The 24,789-nt window shown below is 46.3% G+C and overlaps 1 protein-coding gene across 4 annotated transcripts in view; it reads right to left on the bottom strand.

The window, feature by feature from the left end:
- The window catches only part of LOC149359864 (metabotropic glutamate receptor 5-like), a 469,646-nt gene that overhangs the window by 290,031 nt on the left and 154,826 nt on the right, over positions 1-24,789 (bottom strand). Inside the window, exons 1-2 of one of the 4 annotated variants that reach the window (XM_089571976.1) lie at positions 12,082-12,422; positions 10,560-10,679 (exon numbers count right to left, since the gene is read on the bottom strand). The exons of 1 other annotated variant lie outside the window; for it this stretch is intronic. The gene's annotated coding sequence lies outside the window, so the exon portion shown is untranslated. 2 more of the 4 variants (XM_089571974.1, XM_089571975.1) reach the window with 2 other exon arrangements.

Genomic DNA, 24,789 nt, shown 5'->3' with positions numbered 1-24,789 from the left:
ATACTGGATCTGGCAACTCGGATTGCCTGTTGAATAGTGAACAGTTCCGAGAAACGCATTTGCAAATCCTACAGCTAGCGCAGAATGTGACTGAAGCTCCGTCAACGGCAGTGCCTGAATATTTTGGGGTGGACGAAGACGTTATATACAGAGCTCCCTGTTACTAAAGCGGCTAGAGTGGCTGCAAGATTCAGTGGACTTTGAACAGAGGGACCGGCCAACGATTTTTGTCCCATTTAAAATGTTTTCATCAACATCACCATCTCCCTACTACTAGAATGTGCGTTGGTGAGAAGCCTAACAGTTTGCATTTGCTTATTCTTTTTTAGGAAACGATATGTTCTTTACGGCTGACTTTTTCTGTCTTAATCAGTATGATAAACTATCTCGCGATGGATATTGCCGCTTAATTTCGCTAATAACGAGACAGAGGTCGTCTTCATTGCAAATTCTACACCTGAACAGCCCGGTTCGTTGAGTCATTTTAAATACAGCGCACTCAATTAATTTGATGAATAAAGTTCATATCATAGGATGAGTAGTCTTAAGTCATCAACATGACTGCGCTCTCATTTTAGGTTGGGAACGCATATAATCAGAAAGATGCCACTGCCATTGCGACTTATATACCTAAGCAGTCTGTCGGTTTTGAGGCTGTGCGTGACTAAAATCATAGCTTTCAGTGGTCTGCGTGCTTGTTGTTTGATGTCAGGTACAAAGTGCACATTCATCCCTACCGCGAAAAGTATACCTAAATATCCTGAATCACGAAGTCAGTATAAACACAAAGCACTATGTTTTTGTTTTGTTTTTTTTGCCGAGAAAGTCATGACAATGAACGCTTATGTTTTAGTGCTCTACACGCTTGCAGCTTTATATCAGGTCGAGAGCGCAGATAATAAGTTTAACTTAATCACCGCATTTGTACTGAGGGCCTGAGCAACCTTGGTCGCCGAGTCAATGAAAGGACAGTGCACTGTGTGAACTGTTGACAGGAAACAGGATGGACGCGGTGGATATTGCAACACGTCGTTTCGTTCGTCTTCCGTTTTACTCTCGGCGGGCTGCAACGTTCTTACACTTTTGTCTTCGACATAGTCCTTTCAAAAGCTACGCACGCGAAACGTCATGCGCGAAACGCCATTTTTTTTTTTTCGCGGTGACAGCAAGACTTTGTCGGTACATCGTACAAAGATAACTCCATTATAATCTGACACAAGCAACTCCTCTCGAAGTTTCATTCAGTCTCGATTATTCTCAGTGGTTTCCCGTACTCTTCAACCGGATGCACCACGCTCATCCCATTTTTTTGCTTCTTTCAGAATCGAGAAGCCCAGCGCAGCAACCTTCCTTGCAAAACCAACTGCCTGCAATTCCTGGTGCAAGCGTTTTTGAAGACACACACGTGATTGCATTCTAAGAATAAAAAAGTCATGTAGAAATACTGCTAATAAAACATTTGGATTTTTAAGATGTCATCTCCGCCAAGCCTCTAAACATGCAAAGTTATTAGCAAACAAATCCCTTGTCAGACCAAAATTAGAATATGCCTCACCCATTTGGGACCCGCACCAAGCTTGCCTTGTAAATGCACTCGAATCAGTCCAAAAGAGAGCAGCCAGATTCATCCATTCATCGTATTCTTACGACATTAGTCTATCAGCGTTGAAAGCTGAATCCGACTTATTGTCCTTATCACTTCGTCGCCGCATTGCCAGCCTTTGCATGTTCTATAATTTTTTCCATAGTTCAATAGGCCACGCACCCTATATTGTACCTCCAGCCCGCATATCTCATCGCACTCGTCATCCTTTTCAAGTTTCCAGACCTCGTTCCCGTACTACCACCTTTGCCGCATCATTTCTTTCCCGTACTGCAGCAGACTGGAACGACCTACCCAACGACATCGCAGACATAATGTGCTCATCCAACTTTGCCAATAATGTTACCAGTCATGTTTCGTTGTGTTAACACTTGCTCACCAAAATATGTGTAAAATGGCAGTTTGGGCGAGTTGGTTATGCATCTTGTAATAAAACAGCACATGGACAGAGGACAAGAACGGAGAGAGATGTAAGCAGCTGGATCTGTCCAGGCTTTTGCTCGCAATCCCAAAGTCAGGAAAAAATGAACTTTAGATGTTTTTCTCAGTTAATACCCACAAGCCAGAGGCGCCCTTTAGGGTCATCGTCTCTGAACGTGACTCGTGGCAGAAGGAAGTAGGCCTGTTTTTGCAAACTTAAGCTAAAGCTGTTGAAACCGGACGACCCATTTTTAATTAGAAGCTCAGACCAAGTTGTTGACTACCCGAGAAGCCTTCATGGTGCAGATGTAGAATTTCTTTCAATAGATATAAAGAACCTGTAGTACTCTTTGCCTCATCAGCAGCTTTTAGAGTGCATTGAAGACTGCAATCATAAATTTGGCACTGTATTGTTTCAAAATGAAGCCGGTATTTCAGTTGATGATTTCTTGAATCTAGTGTCATTATACTTGTCGTCAACCTTTGTTAAATGAAATGGGAAAGTTTACCTGCAAAAAAAGGGAGTGTGTATTGGTTCGTGCGTAACGCCTGCCCTTAGTGACTTGTTTCTTGCGAGCGCAGATAGGAGGATCCAGAGTAATCTAGACAGTGAAGTGGTGATAAAAACGTTCCGTTTTGTAGATGATTACTTGGTTGTTTTTCGGAAGAATAGTGGAAACTTTCTTCAGGTAGCAGAAAGCCCAATATCTACCTTTTCGAAGTGTCTTGAGCCACTGTCAATTACTCACGAGCTCCCTGTTGAGGATATGATCCGGTTTCTTGATTTAAAACTAGTTTCTTCGAGTCAAGTTTGCTGGATGTATGAGCCTAGAGGGAATAAGGCTGTCTTACCTCAGCACATACGAAGTTGGTTAAAAGAGCAGTAGTAAAAACATGCCTGTCTAATGCAGTAAATAAGTCATGCACATGCCTAATGAAAACAAGTTTCAGTAATCAGGTTGATCGCCTTCAGGAAGCGGGTTACCCGAGGTACCTCGTAGTAGCAGTAACAGAAAGCATGCACAGACAAAGAGAAAGCACAAGGTCGACAGATAAAAAAGAAGGTCCCAACAAAATTGAAGTAATGCCATATATTCACAGGCTATCCCACGGCCTCAAAAAGATTGGAGAGAAAATTGGAGTTCGAGTTTGCATGTCAGCCCCAGAAAAGTTGTCCCGCATGTGTAAGGACACATGTCCCGATGAGCAGGAGAGGAACGTCTGCTCTGTACGGCACCAGAACCCCTTTGTAAATAGCACCGATAGCGTTGTTTACAGGTTGGCACTTTCATGTGGCAAGTTGTAATCGGACACACAGGCCGGTGCCTGAATAAACGACTCAGCGAGCACTACAGAAACGTTAGAGATGAGGAGCCAGGTAATTTGGCTCGTCACTGCCGTGGTCACAAGTGCGCGCCTAAGTTCGAGGAGTGTTCAGTGGTAGGAAAAAACAGTGATCAAAAAACGAGGGAGATAATTGAAGCTGCGGTGATGGAAAAAGAGGGATTGGAAAATTACGTTCCTTCGGTGTCATTATCAAAAAAGGACTTAGCTTTCTTAGATTCAAGGCAGCGGGCGATAGTGTGAAACGTGCTCACTGACTGGTGGCTTGCATTGTGTTTTTTCTCATTCCGGACACGTCATGAACTTGACAAGATAATCGTTGTTAGTCATCTATTCCTGTACCGTACTTGATCTTTATAAGGTTGCCCGTGCCAAATAAAGAGCGTTCAGTGGAAGTTTAGCGCTTGCGTTGTGTCCCTTCAGTTTTGTGCGCTGTGGATCCTCATGTTGACTACCCACTAGCACGAACCCTGACCCTTCTCAGAAAACAGACACGGCGCTGAACTTGCAACTGCGTTTATTGGAAAAAAGAAGCTGATTTTTAAGGCAGGGTGTCAAGAAAGCGCGGGCATGCGCTTTGTCAAAAATACACTTGTTAGGGAATAAAATGCCTCGCAATCGCACGTGTGATTATCGGTGCTAACCACTGTTTAGCAGCTTCATTTCCTTAGAGGACAATGTCACTGAAGGCTGGCTGGCACATCTGTTTCCTTTTCTCAAGATATGAAATGCCTCTGCCACTTCCCTTGTGCTATGATCATTATGGAAGAACAAGACTTCGGTATCAACGAGAAACGGGGCACACTTACACTCGAGACAATTCTTTCGCCAAGTTTGTTGAACGCTTTCCTACAGAATTTCGGTGCTCAAAAAGCCGTACATTGATGCAACGGCCTGTCTGGCCAATGTACGGCCACAGGAGAGAGGAATCTGGTAGACTACAGCAACCTTACACGAGAAGAAAGCGCGTGTGCGCGAGCTTTCTTGACGCCCTGCCTTCAAAAGCAGCTTGTGTTTTCCAATTAATGCAGTTGCAAGTTCAGCGCCGTGCGTGTCTTTTCTCTGTTCTTGTCCTGTGTCCATGCGCAGTTTTATTACAAAATATATCACCCACCCTTTATGTAATACCCCTCGTGGGTCATTAAGGTAATAAAATTAAATGAAATGAAAAGGCTTGAAAAGCAAGCGCAGGTTGCTAAACAGGTGCAAGACGAAGACATTAGCACTGCAATGGAAGGCAGCATGGGACGCACACTCAAAGGGTATCCCGCCGGACGAGCGGAGAGACTGTATAGATTCGGGGACCATATAATAATAAAAACGCATTTATTTTTCATCCGCACGATGAAGGAACAATGGGGAAATGCTGGGAGGCATCTTGACTAGCTCCCTCGTTCTGTACAGTCTATACGTATGATTTGCCGAGGCACACAGTGTAGCCCAAAGTGCAGGCACTTTGCACGAGAAAGCACAACAAAACGAAAACAGAGAGGAAGAAACAAGAACATTCATTTTCAGCCGAAAACAATTTCCATAATACAGGGACCAAGGAAGGTTCTTGAAGAGGGGAATCAAACAAAGCGGTACAGCAGCTTGCAATAATTTAGTGGAAGTAAACAATGAACTACAGAGACAAAATATATCAGTGTAGCTTGGTAGAATAAAAAAGTCACAACTTTGGCAATCAAAAAATATTACGCAAACTGGTTTTAAATGCAGCGTCGAGTTGGATGTCGTGGTTCACGCAATAGTTCACGCAGTTCACGCAATGATATAAGGACGAGATCGACATCACGACGTACGCATCGCCTCAGATGAATTCTCCGATCGGCGCCGCCAATTTTCCGTAGTTATGAATAGACGCACGGAGGCGAACCTTTTTTCAATCAGAATCCGACTCCGCCGCATCGGTGGTGCAGCGAAAACGAGCGCCTCGCTCGAACCGTGAAATTACGCGAAACCGGCCACCATACCACAGCACGCACTCCACGCCCCCCACCACTGTCTCCCGCTCTCCCGATCCTCAGCCGTCGCATCGACACGGGATACGAGGGCTATTCACGCCCATTCGTTCCTCGCTCCGGGCGTCGCCTGAAGGAACCCGGTGGTCGCGTGCGCAATGCAACGCCTGGATTTTACCCACCGTAATGGGACGGAGAACGAAAGGGGGGCTTTCCAAAGAACGGACGGAAAGTATGTAGTACGTAGAAAGGCGAAAAGAACGCTTCCTCTCCGGCAGAATACAGGGAGAGCGATCGGCGCTTCAGTTGCTCCGTTCCTTTCACGGTGGCGCTTCAGGCGTGACGTCCCCGCGTAGCGGCGGCGCAAATTATCCGCGAAACGCACCCGAACCGCTCTCTGCGCCCATTGTCGACACGTCGCCACCTCGCGAACCCTTTCGCTCAGCCGCACTCCCTCTCCGCGCACGTGCTGCAACAACTCCTCCTCATCCTCCCGGAGGCTTTGGAAGGGAGTGAGAAGGCCCCTGCTTGGAGCCCCTAGTCCCACTTGGCTTTGCGCATAGAAGCTTCGATATGCAGTTCAACCTCGTCATAGCAAAGTTGAAGGTGCCCGGCGATTACTTCGTTATAGCCGCAGCTTCGTTATAGCCCGCGCTGACCCAGCTTCCAAGCGGAAGCGTCATTACTTCGTTATATCCAATACTTCGTTATAAAGTCTCGCTATAACGAGGCTTGACTGTAAAGCCCCGCAATAGACAATTTTTCGCGAGCATTGCGCATCGCAGTGCAGAGCTAAGTTGTAGGAGGCAAGAGTAGCCCGTGGAATTTGCTTCTTGATGAACGCTTGACTCACGAAAAAAGACTGTGCCTTTTACACGAGACAGCAGGAGGTGAGGTGAACTAGTCGCCAGATGGGAAAGGCCTAAGAAACTTCTACTCTCTTTGTAGTGACAGCCAATATGCACTTCAAGGGACGCTGGCGCATTTTGTCGCTCTAGGCGGATTCATGTTACTTCGGGAGCCGACGATGACCAAAAATATCACACATTGGCTGACGTGCAAAACGGGTGAACAGAGAGCGACATAGTAATGCGATGACATATTTTCCCTTGCGAGATTTTACGTCGAATCTGGGCCCGGAGAAAATCGCTGATGAAAGTACAGCCGCAAAGCATGAAATGCAAGCGTCTCCATGAGAATGTTTTTAATCAACTGGTATAATCGTGTCCTATAATTCGCTACACCCTCGTATGCTGTTTGCTTATAATGAGGTTTAGCTGCCTCCTACCGCCGCGGCGGCACACCCGGGAAAGATCCCGACCACGGCAGTCTCATTTCGATGGAGGCGAAATGCTAGGAGCGTGTACTGTGCAATGTCAGTGCATGTTAAAGAACCTCAGGCGGGCGAAATTATTCTGAGCCTTCCACTACGGCGTCCGTCATAGCCCGAGTCGCATTGGGACGTTAAATATAATAAAACAAAGGAGTTTAGCTGCGTCCCAACCTCAATGAGTTCGCGCCCAAGAACCTGGAGTTGCATTTCAGTCGATGTAGACTTTTACTTTTATGTCACTTATTGTTGTCAGCTGGTGTCACTTTAAGTGCTATCTTGTTTTTATTCGATCGAGGGGACCGGTACCCCCAGTGTTAAAGCATCCCTCCCCCATTCCCACCTAGAAACCATCCAGAAGAATCTACCCGTGTCGGACGCATTGCAAGATACAAAGAAAGTCGTATCTAGAAGGTAGTGTGTCACATATGTCGCGCGAAGTCCCGTAACCAAATCCCGGCACGCCTATGCTCGAAATAGGCCTTCGGTTTCCTCAGCGTAAGCGCGCATGTCGAATGCTACGTGGACGTTCGCACGGCACAGGCAACCGAGAAACCTAAAACCAGTTTCGCTTAGCTCGTCTAACCTGCTAGGTGCGATCGCACTAGGCTGGCAACTTGAAATTCCCATGTCGAATATCGATGCTGCTTACAATATCTGCAATAGCCTCCTTCTGCGGGGTAATAGATTCGCGTTAAAGAGAGGTACTGTTGGCACTACGAATGTAAGCCGCGACGCAAGAACGTCTAAGAAAGTAAAAAAAAAAGCGCATCATTGAAGCGTAAGAGCTGAAGGTCTGCTCCGGTGTGAAAAGAGAAAAGGAATGAAAGGTCTCATACATACAAAAAGAGAGGTAAAAGGGAAACCGCAGATGTCATTGGCCAAACACCGGAAATTTTCGAACTGATGTTCGTGCTACTTAATTTTTGCTTGTTCTCTTTCTCTTAGTTTATTCTAAAAGCGTGACGCGAGAGCAAAAAATGCAACAGGCACTGCATAGGCTCGCCCGGCAGTCTATTCATGTGAATGTGCTTAGTGTGATCGACGCCGTGTAAACAGTAGTCATTCCTATTTGCCTTTTTACCTCCCCGCCACCTAAAATGGGAGAGCCAAAGGCATCTCAGGCGTAATTCACGTAATGGCGAAACGGTGGACATCCACTGTTCTGCGCCCTTTCGACCGTATGTGTATGCGTTAGCATGGCTGTTGAGCCTTAACTCTTTCGCTACCGCGGAAAAATGCACGATTTGGAGCGTACTGAAAGAAAATTTTTTTTCTCAAGAACTAATACACCCAGCACATATTGCAATGCATGAAATTGTAGCTTATTAGTTACACTTCTGAATGAAACAAACACCAGAGTTGTGTGTGCAAAAGTAAATGAACATTTATTTGTGAAATTTGCTAAAAACACAAAAAAAGTAAACAGTAAAAACAAAAATTACCGGCTGCACTAAGCCCGAACTTGATTAGAGGAAAACTGAAATATACAAACTGTTGCACATGTTTATAGCTGTCGTTATTCACAGTTTCAGCTATGAGAAAAATTTACTGCACTTTCCATGGCTTGTCAAGTCAGGGGTCATGACTGTGGTGTCGCTGTGAAGAGCAATCAGGAGTGAAGATGTGAAGCAGAGGTAGACTGACAAGTGCTTCACATAAGGTTTTATCTTTGTTCCTCCCTTGTTCTCTGATAGCCGAGCTTGTAGTTTCTTCTTTTTTTCATTCTTTTCGGTTGGTGTTGAATGGATTCTATGAGAGGATTGGGGGCGTGGACTTCTTTTCCCTCATCATACCCGAAGATTTCTTGAATGAGCTGCTCCCTGAAAGCCAGCTGATAAAATTTGGCATTTTAGGCAAGCTCTAAAACATCAGGATCGATGAAATAGGTTTTATCGATGTGGTTCAAAAGCCAGGACACTTTTCAAGTGTTGCCAATAGAAGCTGCCGCCACTGAATCATCCGGGTCCGTTACGTGCAAAAAAACAAAAACAAAAAAAGCGAAAAACCAATTTTGAGAAATGATTTTTGATGGCAGAGGGCCAGAATAGATTATTCTGGTATTTCAGTAGAGATACAGTTGTGGCAGGTCAACAATTACAATGTATATGATGATTCCAATGAACATCAGAATCTCCAACAGATTCACGTCTTCCCATGAGCCGTCACGCCGAATTTGCTGAAAATCTTCATCCATGCATACTTATTAGTGTTTCCGCACACGATCTTCATCATTTCCGCCGTGCAGAGCATCAAAAAAAAGTCGAGAACTCGACCGAATCTCCGAGCGCCGCTCCGCAGCGATGTGCCGATATAGACACCTAGTTGTCGTCTTGGTTGAAAAACGCGACGCGACCTTGAGCATTTGGCAAACTGTCTTCGCTATACGTTGTCAAGACCCTGAAGCACAAAAATAAACCACTGTCATCAATTACAAACCGTATGCACCGCAGAAAACACACAGCGAACGAAAACAGAGCTTACATGCAAGTACGCGCTGACGTTCCAGGCTCCCGAGGCGAAGTCTCGCTGCCGAAACCGAAATCCAACGTTTGTACATTGTTGCCCGACTAATAACCGCTGCTTTCGTCGCAAAAAACGAAACCGAAACCGGCCGACGTGCTCGGTGTCAGCTTTCGCTTCCGAGGAGCGCGCGGCGACGCGGACGCCATTTTCTCCGGCTGACGGTGCTGCGGCCGTTCAAAGTTTTATTTTTCACGGCGCCCCCTCATGTCAAAACACTGAAACCAAGGCTGCAATCGAAAGAGCAGTTGTTGAGCTCGCTAACTAGATGGCGGAGCACGTCCACAACGCTCCAAAATTAGCTTTCTTGCGCGGGCGATTTGTATCGATCATACGCGAACGATCGCCTATGGCGCGGTAGCGAAAGAGTTAAACGGGTAAAACAAATGCTGGTGGAATAGCATTTTTTTTTCTTACTGTCAGACTTCTGCTTGCGTCAAGCTCAGTATGCGACCTGTTTTCCTAAAATTCCAATCACTTGCTTTAGCAGTAAAGGTCCCTTGGGCAAAAAAAAAAATTAGAATAAAGACGCATGACGTCATTCCTCTGGTAGCGTTGTGAGAGACGTAAAACGGGCAATGGGAATGACGAGGAATCTCATATCTAATGCCCGCATTATGATGCCACTTAAAGAGCAGGAGCATCAAATTGATCGGTCACATTTTCTTCATTGTCAACAATGCATATAGGACATCATAAACCCCAGACACAATATGTTACAAGTCCGCTTGAATAATTTAACATCCCGTAACGTGTGTTCACTACTTTCTGCATTTATTCCTGCGATGCAGCGACTCAGTAACACGTAACACACCAGGAAAACACAACAATGCCGCCTTTCCACCGCACGTGTTTCACCGTGCTGTCAGGAAGCCGAACGTTTTGTCTACCGCGGCGGTCACAGGTGATTAAGCCTGGTGAGTTGTGTTTCCGAACTCCACGTCTTACGTCATGCTGCTGCCGCTCGAGACAGGTGCCAAAAAGTCAGTAAAGCTAGGTCGGAGCACTTTAATGTCATATACAGAACGTTTTACGTATTTCTTGTTCTTGGTCCATGCCTTTCCGCCTCCTTGTGCACGCAGAAAGTTTTCGGCTAAGTATTCGTGCTTCTAAAGTTTGGTATCTCTGCTCCTATAAACATCGCGACTCTAGACGCTCTCAAAGCTCGACACTATTATAAAGAGAGCTGGCAAGGCACATCTATAACGCCAAAGGGCATCCTCAAGTTTCCGTCACCCTCGCCGAGCGGCATTCGTAGAGTGGTATTTACGCAGCCGTTTAAACATGCACAATTAGCTCTGCCGTAAGGCGGGAGCCAAAAATGGCCCTCTTGCTAAAAGAGAAAGTGGTCGGGCGTCATTTTCGCCTCCTCTCTCACCGCTTACGTCATCGCGGGCCGGCGTGCCGAGGTCAAGGTAAGCCGGAACACCTGAGGAGCGCCGCCACCGGTCTTCACTTTCACGTCGCCGTTGACGTCGGGTCTAGGCAGAGCGACGCCCTGCGATCACGGAGACGAGTCAAGAAGCTCGCTCTTCTCGAGACACGTGACGGAAACGCTGCGAGAGTCGACGACGTCGAAAGCGAAAAAAAAAAAACAAAACAAAACAAACGCACTCAAAACAAGCTGGTCCGATGAACAGAGCGTCGCTGCGCAGTCATCACTTAACCACCGTGGGAGAAGCTCCTCCTCACACTTGCAGACGCGAACTCAGCTCGGAGTCGAGGGGAGAGTCACGTTGCGTTGGAAAGCAAACAAACGCGAAACACACGCGGGCGGATTCGCACGCGCACACACACACACCCACGCACGCACACAGCACAACGACGCAGTGCGAACGAGGTTCGCCCGATAGCTCTCACTTGCTCAACGGTAGTGGTGGTTGAGGTGTTGATGTCGGCGAGGCTGTGCTCCGCGTCGCAGCTGCTAGTCCCGCTGCTGCTGCAGCCGCGTCTCTAGCAACCGGGGAGTCGCCGTACGTTCACGAAGCGCGATGTCGCGCGGCGGGGGCCCCCACAAAAGCCGGAAGCTTTGCCAGCGGCGTCGAAGAAAATAAAAAATGAGAAGCGATGTTGCGCGCGCGCGGCCTCCCTGACGACAGTTTGGGTTTTTCTCTCTCTTCCACGGCACTTGTCCTCTCTCTCTCTCTCTCTTCCTCTTCTTCCTCCTCGAACGTTCCTCCCTTATTTAAAAGTCGTCAGTGTCGGGGAGTATCCGAGAAAAGCGATGGATACGGCACAGCAGCGCTTTGTAACCGTGTCGAACTCGAGTCTCAAAGCAGAACCAGCGACGCGACGCTGGCATGGAGGACGTACGACTTGTGCAGCGGTTGCGGGAGGTTACAGCGGCGGACGCGTGAAAAACACGGGATGTACGACACTCCCACTTTCCTCGCGACGGCAGTGAGCGCGTGCGGAGAGGAGGAGGGTGGGGCCGAGAGAGAGGGAGAGAGAGTGGAGGGAACCTTCGCAGAAAGGAAGAATGGAGACCGCGAGGCGAGGCTGCCAACTGGGAGCCGCGGATGTAAGGAGCGATATACTTTCTGTGGGCTTATTTCCTGGGCGGCGAAAATTTTGACGCTCTGTATTTTGTTTTTCGATACATAAGGAAGACGACACGAGGCGCAAGAAGTTTCTTGATGGCAAGACGAATGGTTACAGGGGGACGTGGCTAGCTAAGAGGGTTTGACTGCGCGGACACGAGGAGAGAAGGGGACCCATCATCTTGTTGTCATTTGAAGCCATACAAATCGTACACCTGCGCAAGGAACATCCGGAAACTTACGTCTGCTTAAACAAAGCTAGGCTTCTTCGACGTGAAAAGTTTAAAAGCAACCAGCGAAGAAGCCACTTCACACTGGACATAAATGTGGCTGCATTTCGTGACGAAGAAAAACGCCTACCTCGTTCTTGACGTTTCAGTGGCTTGGTAACGACGGACTGCGTAGTCACATTGAGCTGGCGCTCCGTTTGAACTCGTGAGAAGCCGCGACACTTGGCAGAAGAAGCCAGTGCAGAATCCACGAGAAACCAATGCGCGATTGCAAGGGGCAACGCACAACGGTACGGGTACAACTAGTGCAGACTGCTTTTTGCGTTCGCTACTATCCAGCCCATGTCACGGCGTTGCAGTCTCGACAGAAAGTTCCAGCGCCGGTTTCTTATATAACTGGAGAACAGCGGGGACGTTCGCAAGCCCGGCATGAGCTGGCAACAAGCTTGATCTGATAAACAACGCAACAAACATATACTAAAAATGCGTGCCAGGAGAACAACATTTAAAGAGTTAGCAGAAGCGAACACGATCAGCACCCAGGGTCTCCTCACTCTTTAAGGCCGCGACGAGCTCCTCTCACGTGTCCCACGAGTTGGGGACGTTCGGACGGCGCGTTATCGCGCGCATTTTATCACGCCACAAAAACGGAACAAGAAGCTTCGAGTACATGCGTCTGCACGTGAACTCGGACCCTTTTTCTGGGCGAAGGACGTCGCCTTCCTGTTGCGACGAGTGCGGGGACGAGCACCACTTGAGCGAATTGAGCCTGAGTGGACCCCGCAGAGGAAGAAGCAGCCTAATCGACGACTCTCGGCAACAGATACGAAGGAGACACGACTTGTGTGGCTGCGGCGGTGTCGGGTGGGGCGCGCGTTTACAGCCTGCGTCGGGTAGTAGGCCTGCTCGTTCGCTGCTCTTGCGAGCATAGGCGCAAGACTTGAGCCATGTGCTTGTTAGGATTGCGTGTTACAGACGCATTGCACAAACCGGCCGCAAGAGACCATTTCAGAGCCAGTAACGAGAGACGTGTGCGCCTTACAGATCTGCGAAGCTTCCCGTAAGAGAAGAAGCTTGTTTACGCTTTCATTGAGGCTCTTCGAAAAGGGAAACAAATGCAGCACAACTACACTAGGAATTTCAGCCCTCTGGGAGATTGAGGCAATGGAAAGTCGTTTCTTCCAAAAATCTCTTAAATAGATCGCAATATGCTCGCTTGTTTTCTGAATATGAACCATTTTTTTGTTCTTAACGCTAAAGCAAAAGCAATTATTGGCGCTGTGTAAATTCTTTCTGGGGATACAAAGTAACATCGGGAGCAGAGGGGTATTTTTTTGCGTTTATTTCGTTACATAAAATAATGTTTACTCCTCATGGTTTGCATGTCGCCAACGCAGAGTTTAACAAGCTGCGCGAAAGCAACTCAGATGTTTGCAACTTTGTGAGACAGCCAATATTTTGTGGCAGAAATTGGGAGCAATCGCAGATATTACAGGCACGACTTTCGCTGAAAAGAAAAATGTATTCCGCGACTGTGTGGAAGAGCATCTGACGTAAACGTGAAACTACTAGCCCCGTTAAATAAATAAAAAAATACAATTCGGTTTGTTGCAGATGTTCCCTGCCTGCTTTGAGACCACAGAATGATATTGGGGTACTTAGAAACGTGAAGTGTTTACAAACTAAATAAACCGCGCCTTTCCACTTATGTTCACCGCTTACTTTAGAAATAGCGAAACCTTTCGCACAATTGCAAACATATCAGTTATAAGTTATAAAACTCTTTTACCGGAGCGCTTATAGGAAAAGCAAATTATAGTTTCAAGCAATACATTACCAAACAATAGTGCTCCTAAATTTAAGCACACAAATAATATATTACACTTATAAATGCAAAAGTGGATGCGTATTCAGAAACAAAATTATAAAATAACCCCCTCCCCCTCAGCTTCCTTTCTCCCCATGGCGATGCGGAACTATACGACCTACAACTCAACAAAATTCAAATGAAATACCTCTTATTGCATGCATTTAACGTTTATATGCGTTAAACCTTGTGATATAGCTTCAAATAAAGGAGCGCTATTAAAGACGTAAACACTGAGAACTTTCTCTACCATGGATAGATGTCTAAGTTGAAGCTTATAACATTGGTGAGCATGTAAAGATCCACGGGGTTATCGATACATGCGTGAGGAAATGTTCTATTTGAAGATCGTTCGAAAGTTGAGGGCGGAACCGTTTTCATCTCCACCTGCTACATATCAGACATAAAGGCTGAAGCGACGGATGAAAGCTTGAGCGTCACCTGCTTCATATACTCCCCCCCCCCCCCCTCCCCTTCCTTCCTCCAGCGTGCTGCAGCTGCACTTCCTCTCAGCGCTGCCTGCGCACGGTCCTGTCCGCCCACCTCTGGTGACGCTTATGACTGAACTGCGAGACTACTGGCATCTGAAACTTGAGGCAACAAAACGCGAGATCACAGCCGATACAATACGAACTTGAGGAAAGAGAATACATGCCGAGTATTTCGCCTATGGTCTCCTTACGAACTAGCAAAGAAAGAAGGGTAACACTATAAAATACTAGAGGAGTGAAGCTCAATACAATCCGTGGGCCGCCTGCTTTCGGCTGAAGCGATAGTTTTGCATGTCGCAGAAAAATATATCGAATATTATATGGTGTGATGTGAAAAAAAGTCGCCGCGGGGTTCGTACGATGTGCATATTCATGTCCCAAATGCAGAAAAAAAAGTGTTGCGTAGATTTTTTTGTCCAGAAGCAACACCAAAGCCGCGCATCTGTGAGCATTGATCTCGCTTCCAAAGCCGGTTTGGTCTCTAGAGACGGTCGACAATGAACCAGTGACAAGAGCAACATTGCGATGAGCCAATGGCTGGCACCGACTCACTCCGTCTCTTCTTCCGTCGCCGCACTAGTTCCGTGCATCATTACCGAAGACTTATCTGGCTTGATTTGGTCTCACGTTACCTTAACTCGATGGCGATGGTCTTTCTCGTTAGTGCTAAACTGCACTGCACGCTAATTCGTGACGACATCACCCATCCCAAAAAATCCTGGAGACGATGAAGATGCAGGATGCGTGGGCCGAGAGAGAGAGAAGTCGTGGGCCGAGAAAGAGATGAGGTGCATTTCGGCTGCCGAGTGGGTTGTCTTCTCTCCCTCTGATTCGACGATTCCCGCGGCTCCATCTTAAACAGCGCTGCAAGCAACACGGCGAGAGAGAAGGAGCGCCTCTCTCTCTATCTCTCTCTCTCTCCGGCCACCGGCGCCCAGAGCGTTCAATTAGGGCTGCCCGGGGGCATCAGCCCTGAGACCGAGAGCTTCGCTCTGATGGGGATAGACAGGGCGACGGGCATTAGCGGGGCTTCGAGAGAAAGAGCTGCCGCCACAGTGAATGCAGTGCGGCTGCTTTCGACCATGGCCCCGTACAAATGAGTGTTCAGTGCTCTCAGATGGCTGCAGCCCCATGAATGGGTCGACGCGACGTGCTGGGAAGTTTTCTGCTCGTAAATTACGCGCAGGCACATCGGAGAAGTCTTTGGAGTCAAGCAAATGATTGTCGTTAAAGCACGAGAGAGCATAAAACAGCTTGCACTGCAGCAGGCCGAAAAGTTGGCATGTTAATAATGGTTCATGTTTGGTGCAGTAAAGCAAATTGACGAGGCACGTAAGGAACGCACACAGAACACCTCTTCTGTGTGCGTTCCTTACGTGCCTCGTTTTCTTAAAGGGGCTGCGAAACACTACTTGGGGAGATACTGGCTATACTTCAGGCGGGTTTCTTATGTCACACAGATGCTGACCTAAAAAGAATTACAGGAATCGATGCACAGGAACGGGAGTTATTCAGTGAAGAAATTTCAAAATACAAGCAAACAAAACGCTGCCCTCAACTCGATTTTGGCGGGGCTTCCCACTCCTATTTCGCTCTCCCAATGACGGCACCTGGCGCAACCAATCAAAACAGCGAGCCAGAGCACGTCGCGGAAGTTTGTACTCCATGGTTGCCTGCTCTCTGTAACTCGTTCTTGCTGAGACTGGCAGCGTCGTTTCCATGCCAGAGCGCCCCTGGTGGTGTATTTTTATTTTACTTGCTTTGCAGGGCTCTTATCTAAGACAAACAAGTTCTTTTTGTTGATCTAATATAAAACGCAGACAGGTGACAAAATGTGTCTATTTATTCACACAATTTGCAGTATATTTACTGTTTGTCCGATCATCAAGCTCGCGCCAGGTGATGTCATATCCGCTGCTAAAAACCCGCCACTGTGTGCCGACACCATCGGAGCCATGAATTTGTTTTTGGGAGGACATTAAAATATTAAAAAACGGAATATACGCGGTATTACCGACGCTAATAGCACCATTATAACTCACTGTATGCAATCAACAGGCAAAACAGTTAACTAAGATTGTGTTTCTGGGCCCCTTTAAGGTACACTGTAACCGGCACGTTGACGCTGCTAACGGATCTTGCGTTGATGTGTGGACTGACTTAATGGTTGGTCTTGAGAGGTTGCTCGGGAAGATCAACTTGGGTCTCACAAGCCCCACCGGTGGCAGCACCTGTAATCGAAGGCCGGTGGCGCGTCGCTCGACCGCTGCACCACTGCGCCAGGAGTGGTGTGGGGACTCCCAGGGAACTATGACCGTAAAGTAGAGAAGTGCCAATTCCGCATATATGGGCGTTTACCCATTAACGCTATGGCGCCATGGCGGAGCTGAAGTGTTTCCTCCAATTTTTTTCTCTCGCAAATAAAGGCAAAGTTGCGGCTTTTTTTGTCTTTTTCGTTTTGTCCTTCATGTATTTTCGCTTAGTGTTTCATTTAGTCCCAATACTTATTTGCCGCCCCTTCGTTCTTAGATCTTTTATTGTCTTCTTTCTTTCCTTTTTTTCGCTCCTACGTGCATTTGTTCCTTTTAATATTTCTTTCCACTGTTAGTTTCTTACCCGTCTTCCCTTCTTTCCTTTCTTCCTTTTCTTTACTTTCTGCCTTCCAATAATTTTCTTCTTGCATTTGCTCCCTTTTCTTCCCGCTCACTAATTCTTAATCTTTTTCTTGTCTTTTTTCTACTTTTATTTCTCCTTTTTCGGTTTGGGTGACTTTTCTGCTGGCCAAGCGCTATTCTGGTTCGTCAGTCACCGAGCCGGTGTAATTAAACCGAGCTTCATTCACTCTTGCTCACAAATGACTTTGATATACGAGAGTCGCTGATTGAGACTTGACGGAAAACTGATGGGTCGGACAGCGATAAATCAGGCAAACTTCATTACCAACCGATGGTCACAGGTGCAGGCATTAAGACTCGGATGGGAAAACTGTGGCTTCGATTTGGTACAAACCTTATGGATTTGATAATATAGGTTTTATAAGCTTGATTTCAAAGCATATTTTGTAGCGTTTCAAATTTGTTGCCTCTGAGCTGAGATGTGTCCTATATATACACGTGAAGAAAATAAAAAAATATCCAAAGCACAGCATATAATTTGAGTCCCCTCTTCGAGCTTGTGTGTATTGCTTTTACCTCAGTTAGGAGTGATATTAAGTGCTTAAAAGCGCCATACCGTCTTTTCGGGTATACGTAACTCCCCCCCCCCCCCCCCCCCCTCCCCCCCTTTAACGTAAAGTAGGCTCCCATTGACTCTCCCCGTTTTTGAAGATCCTGAGAAGAAAGAAAACGGTATTATTTTGCACATGCTCAACAGACAGGAGCTTAGTTCCTACAAAAATCTGAGAAAGAACTTTTTACAGCACTAAAGCTCCCTCCATAGCTACCGGGCCTGCAATTACGTTATCTACATGTATTGTAGAAATTTTCCTTTGCAGGGCCTCAGGACGGCATAAACAAATCGGCGTCCGCAGGCATTTATACGCATTTCAGTGAAAAGTGCCAGAAAACAACGTGGTGAAATGCCATCTACCAGTTGTCTAGAAAGAATGATTAGAGCTGCATCTCGCGCATAATGAACGAACGAATGGAAACTGTTTCGCGCGAACTAAATAAACTGAGTTCGAGAAACCAGAAGAGCATGGGCTTGCCTACGCATGAGTGCATGCTGCTGTCGTTTCTTAAGTTCGCACTTTCTGAATTTATCTTAGCGACAAAGCGGCAGTCCTTCTTAGTCTGAGTGGACCATTAAAATGGTCCTTCTGTGGCAATTCCAAGCTCACGGTTCTGTGGTTCTGTATTAAAACTTTTAATTCATCAGACTAACGCGTTTGTAGCATAAATAAACAAAGAAAGAAGGCTCAGGAGGGTTCGGGGTGGGTTATGAAAACGATTTTCTAGAATGTTTCACAAGCAATTCTTTCTCTTGGAGCTTTACAACATCCCAATGAAAAGGTTTCCGGCGTCTGCACTAATTAAAATTTCACCGGCTAGACTGCGCCGGTGAAAGAAGTGCAAAGATACTGCTTTGCAGTCTTACCTACAAAGAGAAGAAATTCTGGCGATCTTATTTTATATACCGTTTCACTTTTAATTAGTTCTAACGATGAAGTGTGTCGTTTTATGAAGCCTTCCACACTGGAGGGTACTAAGAGGAAGGCTGGGACAAATTTTTTTAGTAGCGGTTGCAGACTGTGAGGCTTAGTTCTTTCTTCCAGTTGACCTGCGATAAAATTTCACGTCATTACGAGTGATTGAACATTTGAAATTTTTTCATTAAGCTCGTACCTTGTAAAAAAAGCAGTGACCAAATTTCTACCGTCGGACTGCGTGTCGCTTGGTTAGGCGAAGCATTCGCTGGCATGATTATCAAGCTGCTGGTGTCCAGGAACTCGGTCTTGTATCACAAGTTTGAGTTGTAACTTTTAATAAGGACTGCATTTTTTAAAGTACATCGGAAACATCGCGATAAAGCAGTGTATATATGAGCGTAATTATCAGCGTACAGTTGTTTTTCGCAAGTGTCATAGAGGCTCCTTTTTAGCATGCTCAAATCAATCGATGAATGAATGAATTAATGAATGCACAAAAATAGATAAATAAATAAATGAATAAATAAACCAATCTATCCCTCAAGCAGTCATTCAATCATCATATGAATAAAATAACCACAAATACGTTCAGCTGCAAAGCGGAAATAACTCATCAGTAAACAGTGCTTGCACAGTTTCAGTCGACTTGACCGATCTGAAAACAATATTCTTTCAATAAAGACAATGCAATATGCTGAACACAAAGAAACCTTAAAAAATAGAAAACAAAAAGCACTTCATTCTCCGGCATGGCTTTGAATAGATCACTCTTCACCCGCGCAATTCTCTCGATAGAAGAAAATATTCGCAGCAAAGTTCAGTCCGAGACCACGTACCTCCCACCTCGTTTAAATGCAAATTGACTCGCACCACAATAAGATACAAATCGCGCCGGACCCTCTCAATTTAAATATTGTCTTCGAGCAAAAACCACCTTGGGACATCCTGCAGAAAAGAATCCAAAGAAATTTAAAACGAAAGACCGGGAATAGGAATTGGCCTGGGCGGAATAACCGTCTTGTACAAACCAGATTACGCGCTAGGTTGGCTGAAATGCAGCCCGAGGAAATGGGATAGCACGGCTACGGCCAATGCACGATCGAAAGTTTCAAGTTGTGTACATTTCGAATTACGGCGGCTCTCCGATTCATGTGCAGCTTCGTCTTACAAACACCTCCTTCGTTTTTTTTTTCTCTTTCTTCTTTAACGCTGCGCTAGCTCCAGAAACTGCACGCTTTATTGTCGACTTGGACTGAGGTGATGAAAGAGTCTGACTATGAAACCGGGAAACGCAGTGAAGATTGCCCAGTTCTGTTGCAAGCGAAATCCGCATAGCATGCCGAAAAATAGAAGAAGAAAAAAACAGAAGCAAACAACAACAGAATTGCTGCCAAAATCAATATTCTGGAATTATTCTCTTTCCGTGCTCATTTATTAATATTGTTTTTTCTTTACTCATTACTCATTAGGCATTGTGACGTCAGTGCAGGTAGCCGGTGAGCAGAGCCAATCATTGGCTCTGTTGTCAAAAGTAAAGCTTATTAATGAAAAAAAAGAAAGTGAAAGAAAGTGAAAAACTCAAAAAAGAAAAAAGAAAGTGAAAAAATTGAGAAAGAAAGTGAAAGCGCGACAACAAAGTAGAGCCAAATTGCTTTGAAAGCTTTCATCCAGGCCTGTGCTTTAATAATATTAAAGCTTGGCTGGGCAGGGTATTCTGTGATGACGCGAAAATGTCGACGTAGGCAGCACGAGCCAATATAAGGCAGCACAAAGGTATGCTTCTCAGGTGGGTGGCTTGAGAAAGAGGGATAAGGGTCGGTATTACGGTACAGTAAAGGAGACATCTTTACAAGATTGAGTTTACTCACGGAGCTGACGTGCGCAGAATGAACAGCAGGCAGGTATAATGTCAACACCTTGCAACGTACGCGGTATAACCGACTCAAGCTTCGAGCTTCGAGACTGTCCTATTAGCGGACAAGGCATGTCGTACAAGCTTTATTCAGCGCAGTGCACCGCTGAGTTCGTGATAGCGTAAGCAGCCAGCAAAAAAAAAAAAAAAAACGAAAATCAATAACCTGCGTTGTAAAGTCTTAAAGTGAGGAAGAGCGGTATCAAGTTTAAAACATTAAAGACGGGTTGGAGAGATTGAAATATCCTTAAGTTAACGGATTACAAGGGCGCTCCCGTTGGCGAGGGAGTGGAAGTTTAATGCTTTTGCTATTTTAATCACACTGGTTTCGCATCCTGCTAGTATGCTTTATTTTTTATTATTTTAATCGCTGCTCGATTTATTTTGTCCTTTTTCATGAAAAAAGGATGCGACCCATGTTGCAGTGTATGAGCGGAAATCGCCGAGGAACTGAAATATGATCAACAGATTTGTTAGAGCATCATGTAAAGATATGCAAGTACTTGCAAGATATGCAAGTACGCGTAGTGACATCTCCCTGGTTACTCTTTTTTTCGTTGTTTTCCGGTAAAGCACTATTTAAGTATCGAGTGGCGCGAAAAAGAGCCCAAGGGAAAAGATTCTTGTTATTTTCGCCTCTTTTTTTTTTTTTTTACTCAGTTACGAAAGTTAACGCTGTTCTGAAATTTCTGACAACCAATCCTCGGGTCGCCACAATGTGGAACATATGCAATATTAAGTCATTCCTTCATACGTTTGTTCACCGCAAGGACTCAAGTCTTGCATACTTTTTCCTGCAATCCAGGATCATCTGTATTAAATCCTGAAAGTGTTTTTTGTTATTATTTTCTCCCTTTTTACAAGGCTAAGCCCGAATCAGCGCTGCTGCTAAGCCAGCTCCGAGTCCAAGCAAATGTTCGCGCCCCGCGTTCTTTTCCAGGAGGTGCTGAAAAATTACCCCATAAGCAACTATGCCGTCACGTAAACCCCAAAGATGTGCCCGGGCGTTCCGCAATCATAAAGAGAACCATGAACTATGCATGAAAAGTGCCCCAAGCACGCCACCAGCGCCGCACCTATATGGTCCTTGACGAGTGGGCTTAACGGCCCCCGCTGCGTCACGTCGTCCAAGTCGCCGTCATTGTCGACGACGGCAGCGTATATACAGAGCACGCCAGCCTCGCACTGCGTTCGTCGCTATTTCCAGGTACCTGGGAGAGATTACCTGGGCGCCGTTGTATAGGCTGAAAACAATGCACAAGAAAGGCAAAGAGGAAACTGCACCGCCGGTGTGCGCACAGCGAAAACATGAGCGTTATTAACGCCGAGAAAAAAGAATAAGAAGAAAGTAAATAGCTAAGACAACGCGCTGACGCCGCACATCGCGTGAAAGACGGCAGAACACGAACGCCGGTGCTATATAGAGGAAGATCTGGCAGAAAAATATTAAAAGAACAAGGCAGAACAGTGTCGGATGCTCGCAGGTCATCGTAGGCAGTGTTCGCGAGAAGATCGGAACGACTGGCGCGAGAGCCGTTTCGTAAGGATCGTTATTACAGCGAGAGACCTAGGGGGCGCGCAGCTCGCGCTCTCTGCCATAAGACCCGCGCCGACAAAGAACTGTCTCGAAGCGGAGGCGCGGCGGCCAGGCTCGCCGGTGGGACGGAGGAAGAAGGGAGCAGGCTTTAAACGACGTCGACACGGCTGAAACGACCGCTCGCAAGACAGCACTTTTTCTTCTTCGCGTCAAAACGGTCGCGACGTGACACGCGCGCAAGGAACACACAGAGAGACAAATGCAAAGAAGTAAAAAGATGCCTCGGCGAGCAGTCAGCTCGAATCGAATTGGTCGTCGGCCGCCTCATTTTTATCCGTCCCCGCGCGCACGCGTATGCAGGGACGGATGCGCCAAGACCGCTTTCTACACTCCTGCGCACCCGCGTGTCTGGACAGAGCTTCGTCGAGTGCATGCAGCTGCTTTTCGCTCAAGCATGGACGAGGGAATACGTTGCAGCGCCTAGGCGTTAACTTTCGTTTCTGTGATTCTACGATTGCTTGTATTCTTTCTTCTCTTTACTCTTCTGTTCTGTCGTTCTTCTGAGACGACGGAGAGAAAAAAAAATGAAAACGAAAGGCGCTCGGTGAAGCGGACATTTTTGAAAACGGCTTGTTTGACGTCGCACGCGGGGACCCGCGCTAGAGCTCCGCAGCCTTCCCTTGGGAGTGCGTAAAATCGTCTACATGATGGCGGCGCGCAAAGAAGGGTGAAAGCAACGAGGAATACACCGTAGCCATTTGGAGTGCTTTGGTATTTTCGGCCAGCGGCGTAGCTCGCTGCGGTTGGTGAGTCTTCCGGTGTGTCTTGCAGGAGCGCCTTGTCACGGTTAGTTTTCCGTGCATGCTGGTTCGACACAAATAGGAACAGTTCTTTTTTCCTTGTTCGAAGTATTCGATCACTATGTTTTGTACTCTAACTCCTACTGGGCGCAGATATCTCGTACAAGGAAGGATGCAGCCTTGTGCAATGGCTCTAGCTGTGCGAAATTGGCAGTGACATACAAATTATTGAAAAAGAATGCAACCGAAAAAGGCTGTATGCTGACTGCATATATATAAGGACTTCGCACGCACATTCAGGGTAAAATGAAACGCTAACAAGACAATGAAGGCAGAGAATGGAAACAGCGAAACGAGATGATTTTAACTGAACGTGAACTAGTTAGTGCACGTGATTTTCGCTTTTCACTTCACACGCATGGTGCGGAAACCATTTCGTGGAAGCTTTATTTAACTGGCCAATATTTTTTCTACAGACCCTAACATTTTCTTGGTGTTTAGTTAAATTTCTGTTATTCGGTTCGCCTTTTATTTTGCTCTGATGGTAGTACATTAAAACAAATAACCGCGCTGGCAATGAAAGACGTCCGAAGCCCTGGGCTTGTCTTAAAAATGCACGTCCGCCCATAAAAGCGCGCCTTATGACAATCGGCGATTGAGTGCAGTGTTTTCCCCCCGTATTTCTTTCTAAAGGGAGTGTTTGGCTCCCGCATGCGAATGGACGCAGGAACGCAAGACTCGCATAGGCCGAATTCAAAACAGTAGGCTCCAACACTGGCTCAACGTGTACGCGATGGGGGGTGTTCTACAGCGTTCCTATCTCTGTGAAACAGGTACGCTTATTGTTTATTCAAGTCGACGTTTTAGTTGCGTGGGCTGCATGCATTCCGAGAAGCGCGCAGAGAGCCCGCGCCGAATAAATACTCGTCGATCGATTTTTTTTTTTTTGCGTTCTGCATAAAAGGTGGCATACAGATCGCCTCCTACTGAGGCTGCTGTTGCTCCTTGCAAGGCTCTATTTACAGCTTTCTCATGTAAAAGGCGTTCGGGTTTCAGCCAAAGAAAGTAAAATACATAATTGACGCAGCAGTCCTATTTCCTTTAATCTTAACAGGAAGTTGGTGCCTAGTATATCGGAATGGGATGTTCGGAATACTATAATACGATACATCAGCCAGGTGTTACTTACAGGCAACACACACTTATTTTCTTATTGGCTATTATGAACTGCAGAGCACAAAGATATGAAAAAGATAAACTAAAATAATGAACAGAGAAGGTTTTCGAGTGCACGTTGTTTTCTAAGTAGTCTGTCGCGGCCTGGAAGGTTGCCTACAGGCCCTTACGGTCTCTCCGGTATCCATGGAGATAGGTCCACCGTTCGCTTCTCCCGGCCGTATCGGAGGGCTGAGACCAAGGCTTAAGGAAGACAAGTAGCCGCATCTAATCCTGTTGGACTGGCTGTTGGTGGGTTTCCCAGCTATACTGATTACTTGCTGCTTCGTGCTTTTTGTTATTTATCATGCTCCTCTGTACATTGCGTTTAAGCTGTGCAAAAAACAAGTAACAGAGAACGGTAACCAAAAAGAAGCAATTGCACTTTTGGCGTATCTGCAGCTAAAGAGCTTCGTCGGTCTGAAATGGCTTGGGGAAAATTGCGAACGGTGTGAGTGGAAGTGAGAAAAGAAAATAGCTTTTCGACGACCTATTTTTCAGAGCATCAGCCACCTATCCGCACCCAGAACCTGTCAAGCTAGCCAGGAAGCAAACTACGCAAAACCGTCGGTAAGAAAACGAGACACAGTCGGTGAAAGAACAATTTGCAGCAAGCACTGCTTGAATATTGGTTCATCCATGAGGTCTTTTTTTTTCTTTTGTGCTCGAACAATGACCTACAAAGACAATGCTATTATTATTATTATCTCTTGGTCTTGCATACTCCTAATCTCTCCAGTATGTCATACTACGAAATATAAGTGGTCGGCTGTGGAGGGTCAATGGCTTGGAGAACAAGGTTGGCGGTTCAACGTCCGCCCTCTGCAAGTGAATTCAGATGCAGCGCCAGTGTTAAAACTGCCGTGTTT

This window comes from Amblyomma mixtum, chromosome 2 (genome assembly GCF_055824585.1).
Source record: "Amblyomma mixtum isolate Tamu chromosome 2, ASM5582458v1, whole genome shotgun sequence".
Taxonomy (NCBI): Eukaryota; Metazoa; Arthropoda; class Arachnida; order Ixodida; family Ixodidae; genus Amblyomma; species Amblyomma mixtum.
Note: the sequence above shows the minus strand (reverse complement) of the source record. Positions and strands in the feature narration are given on the sequence as shown.